Below are 5000 nucleotides of genomic sequence, written 5' to 3'. Positions count from 1 at the left end.
TAGTGAATTGCGTCCAGTTGCTAAATCCGTAAACTTATGAAAATAAATAAAGGCAGAGGTCTGTCGTAATGATTCACCCAATGTTTCGCCGTATTTGACGCCAATTTGTTGTTGCTTGTTTTGATTTTGGAGCGAAACGAGATTACTTCCGAATGAGAAAATGTGTCGATGACCGCGCTATAAATTAGCTGATTAGCAGCAAACTAAATTCGGTTTCCCTTTGCATCATTTTAACTCGGGGAAAGTGAAGCGATAATTCTAACGGTTGTGCTCGGAGTAGGTCTACATCCGTAACCTACCATGACACCGTATAGGAATACTGTTCCCCCCTGAGTCATGGCCCATTCTGTGAACAGGTGTAACAGGTCGTGCGTCATACCAAATATGCATCACTCCACGACTACTATCCGTAATCACGTATGGAAATCAATTATCCTATCATCATATATGTGCCGAACAGTGAACAATAGCCAACTCATGACGGCAGATGAGGGTGGATAGGCCTACTATTATGCAGAGAAGTGAAAAAAGAAGCGGTGCCCCTCAAAAGTTACTGTGGAAGTTCCAAGAGCATTGGCCATTAGCCCCCGTCCCTCAGTAGAGCCACTACATGACGCATTTTGTACTGAATGAATGCTGAAAGTGTGATTTTGATGTTAGCCCCCAAGGTAATAATATTAACCTGATATTATCCTAGCTTAGATAACAGTTGTCTTTATCTTTTTCTCTACTGCTGATGCTTCTTCACAGTAGGTGACAACATCACCATTTATTAGTATTGGGGGAGATGATGTAAGAATCATTACAATTCAACTTTTTGTTCATAAAAATCACTGAAATGCCTCGGTATTTTATAATCAAATTATACATTTTCCTACATGTACCTTCTACAGCCAAAAAAATAATCAGCAAATGCTTCAATTTCATACTCAATTCCAGCTCCTTAACACCCCCCAAGTGACCAAATGCTCTGTTTGGCTGGTACATAGGATAACTTAATAGCCAGACTGGTGGTATGTTTGACTAGTAAGATTAACAGCAATATTGGCTGGTGATCAGTAAAGTTAATTTAGAGGCCTGAATTCCAGCACACAATATCATAGCATTTTATTGGTGTTATGGTGTGAAACAAACAAAAAAAAATCTTTCATGAAAGTTTAATAAATTATGGTAGTTCAAAGTACTGTGAAGAGCAAGATAAACTATTTGCCAGATACACGGGATGTTAGGCTAAAATGCATTAAAATGCAGGAAATTGCATCTAAGAAAAGCATTTTTTTTCTGGGGGAGGACCCCCCTGCCTGAATGAAGTGTCTCATATCTTCCCTGTTGACATTTGGTAACCCTAGGTGTAGGGCAGACTATGCAAAACAAAGTAGCCTCTCAGATGGGCCCGCCGGCGACCCCGTTGCTTTGCCATGCCAAGTTGTTGCGCCGTGAATTGCCGCGCCGCGATAAGTTGCTACTCAATTTTTTTTTAAAGGTTGGCAGGTATGCATAGGGGATGAGCAAAACATAATGAATTTTAATAATTATGTAAAAGGCAATAGCAAGAAACTTAGGTGGACAGATTTCTGTCCAGAAACACCAACCTGTCAGCATGTTCTCTCGAAGATAGGTCACTATTGCCCGATTAAATCACGATTGAAATCACGATTTCAATATCACGATGATATCACGATTTTTGATTATTTTCGATTAATTGTGCGGCCCTAACTGCTTCCTTATATCACGATTTCTCGGTTGCAATATCGTTACAGCCCTATTACACTCAAATATCTCGGCTGTGCTCCTGGGTCAAAGACGTCTTTGTCATTCAGTGTTACCGACACCTTCCGCCGACTGTAACTGCAAAAAAAACATGATTTTTAAATTGTTTCAAGTGAATGGATGACAGCCGAGGCTTTCATAAATTCCCTGTAACAATAAATAAATAAAAAGAGTCATGTTTTTTACAGTTACAGTCAGCAGAAGGCATCCGTTAGACCAGGGGTCCCCAACCTTTCTGGGTCCGAGGGCTACCGAAGGCTACCGAGGCCTACTCGAGGGCTACTTTTGTTCAAAATTCCCTACTGATGTCTTGGCATCATTCTTAAATCACACTATTATTGAATCATAATTTACTTATAAGTTATAAAGAATAAATAATCTCATAATTAAATCAAGAAAAGCATTAACTGTGACTAAAATCTGGTAGTCATCACTGTTTAATAACATCCTTGGTGGGCACCTCAGAAGCTCCTGGAGGGCTACCTGGCGCCCGCGGGCACAACGTTGGTGACGCCTGCGTTAGACTGAATGACAATGCCATTTTGCACGTCTTTGACCCTCCTGTTTGCTTGCCTTTTCCTCTGTCGTGTGTCCCCCGGTGTGAGTGTATTGTTTTGTAAAGATGTGTTTTGTTTCCATGGTGACGTGCAGGTGACTCCACGGAAGAAGTTCAAGTGTCCCGAGTGCACGGCCATCGACGGGCTGTCACTAGACCAGACCCACATGGTGGAGAGGTACACACACACACACACACACACACACACACACACACACACACACACACACACACGGCCATCGACAGGCTGTCACTAGACCAGACACACATGGTGGAGAGGTACACACACACACACACACACACACACACACACACACACACACACACACACACACACACACACACACACACGGCCATCGACGGACCAGACACACATGGTTGAGAGCTACACACACACACACACACACACACACACACACACACACACACCCTTTGACCCTCTCTATTTCACACACAGATATCCATATTTCACCTCTTAGTGCAGCAAATACCTCAAACAATCTTTCACTTGGTGATGCAAGCATCAAATTTGGTTCAGAGGTGCTTCAGACCCTACCCTTTTAGAAAAGGTCGCTATCCAGGTGAAAAAACAAAATGGCGGCCATTTTCCAAGATGGCCGCCAATTGAACTGCTTTTAAATGGCTTTTATGTATATTTTGATTGACTGATCATATTTTGAATATCTATGTATGGAAATATATTATGTTGAGCATGGAAAATTCAATGATACACTCAAAAAAATATTGACAATTATAGTATTTTCATAATTACATGTAAATAAACTAGCACTCACTGAATGATTCTAAATATTACAAAAACAGAAGAAACAGAACAGAACATGCTTGTTGTTTGGGTAGGAAAACTCTCTGATGCACATGTTGGATTAGTTATTTTTAGTCCTCCACATTTGCAGGAACATAACTGTGTACAGTTGAGGCTAAAGCAATAGCATTTGCATCTTCCTCGGCAGTCAGTCTTGCATCCACATTTTGTCAGTTGCTGGCAACTCTCCGCAATTGTAGGAAGCTTTGACCAGAGAACTTTCCAGGCCTCACCATCTTTTTGCCACCCCCAGTTGGCAGGGCTTTCAATTTGCATTTTGCACACAGTAGCTCGGCCCCATATACAGGCAGTTTGGCAGCGGACCGTTTAACATGATGGACAAGGGATGCACTTGTCGGTGGAATGGCATCATAGGATCTTTGTTTCCGAGCAAACAAGTCCAGTCTTAACCTCATCAACCTTGTCTGTTGTGCTGTTCTTGTCATATATATTCTCTCAAGAAGGTTCAGGTCAGTTACTTCTGGGTATGAATTGAGCTTTTTGAAGACATGAGTCACTTCAGGGCAGACGTCCCATGTTTGCCATGCTGTTTTCTTGCCTTTGCTATGGAAAGCTGATACAACATCACAGACAGTGAAAGAATGGAAGGACATCATGCTTTTGGATTTCTCTGGCCCAAGATTCAACACAATGTCATGAATTGGCAGCCACCTGATGGAATGACCATGGCCGAATTCGATCCACATCATCTCTAATCCTGCATCCTGGAGAATTTCTTTACATGCACTGGCCATACAAAGACTTGAAATTACGTTTCTTACTTTCCCATGCAGACATAGACATAGACTTTAGGTGTGGACTTAGGCAATTAGACATAGACAGTACACATGCATTACACCTAGAGTCATATAAAGTGCAAGACTGGGCAACAGCAGACATACATAGAACATGTATTAAGAAGAGGTATTGTTGTGCATTTTCAGTTATGTCCTATTGTGACGATTCTGATATGGTGATAGTAGCATTGTGAAATAATAATACATATAAAGTAAGCAATTGTAATGTGCAATATTTACAACTATAGTTGGTAGCTAGTTTTCCAGTACAGTCATTAAGTAACAGGCATGAAGCAGCAGCAACATGTGTGTGCATGTTTGTGTGTGCTTTTGAGTTAGTTCAGTGTTGTGTGTGTGTGTGTGTTTTGAGTTAGTGCAAGTAGAATGTGCAATCACAATTCAGTGTTGAGGGGGGGCTATCAGTGATAGGAGGGCGGGTTAAGAGTTCAGCATCCTGATTGCTTTGGTGTATGAAGGTCTTTGCCAGCCTGGTGGTATGGGAGCAGAGGCACCTGTACCTCTTTCCAGAGGGCAGGAGACTGAACAGTTTGTGTGCAGGGTGACTTATGTCCTTGGTGATCATCAGTGCTTTTCGGGTGGGGCGGGTGGTGTAAATGTATTGCAGGGAGGGAGTGGCGCTCCAATGATCTTCTACGCTGTGTTCACAATGCGCTGGAGTGTCTTCCTGTTTTGCTCTGTGCAACCTCCTCCCCACACTGTGTCACACAGCTGGTCAGGATGCTCTTGATGGTTCCTCTGTAGAATGCTGTCATGATGGAGGGTGTAGCACTTGCCTTCTTCAGTTTGCACAAAAAGTAGAGGCGCTGTTGGGCCTTCTTCGCCAGTGATGATGTGTTTGTGGTCCAAGAGAGGTCGTCGCTGATGTGCACTCCAAGGAATTTTGTGCTGCTCACTCTCTCCACAACATCATTGTCGATGGTCAGTGGTAGCAGTTGTTTTTGGCCCCTCTGAAAGTTGACAACAATCTCCTTGGTCTTGTTGACATTCAGCAGGAGGTTGTTGTCCTTGCACCATCTGGCCAGCAAGTCTACTT

General features: G+C 42.6%; 1 pseudogene; it reads left to right on the top strand.

The window, feature by feature from the left end:
- LOC134444111 (exostosin-2-like) overlaps positions 1–5000 on the top strand; it is a 43716-nt pseudogene that overhangs the window by 35450 nt on the left and 3266 nt on the right.

Source organism: Engraulis encrasicolus, unplaced genomic scaffold (assembly GCF_034702125.1).
Source record: "Engraulis encrasicolus isolate BLACKSEA-1 unplaced genomic scaffold, IST_EnEncr_1.0 scaffold_45_np1212, whole genome shotgun sequence".
Lineage (NCBI taxonomy): Eukaryota > Metazoa > Chordata > Actinopteri > Clupeiformes > Engraulidae > Engraulis > Engraulis encrasicolus.
This window is presented reverse-complemented; position numbering and strand designations above follow the sequence as displayed.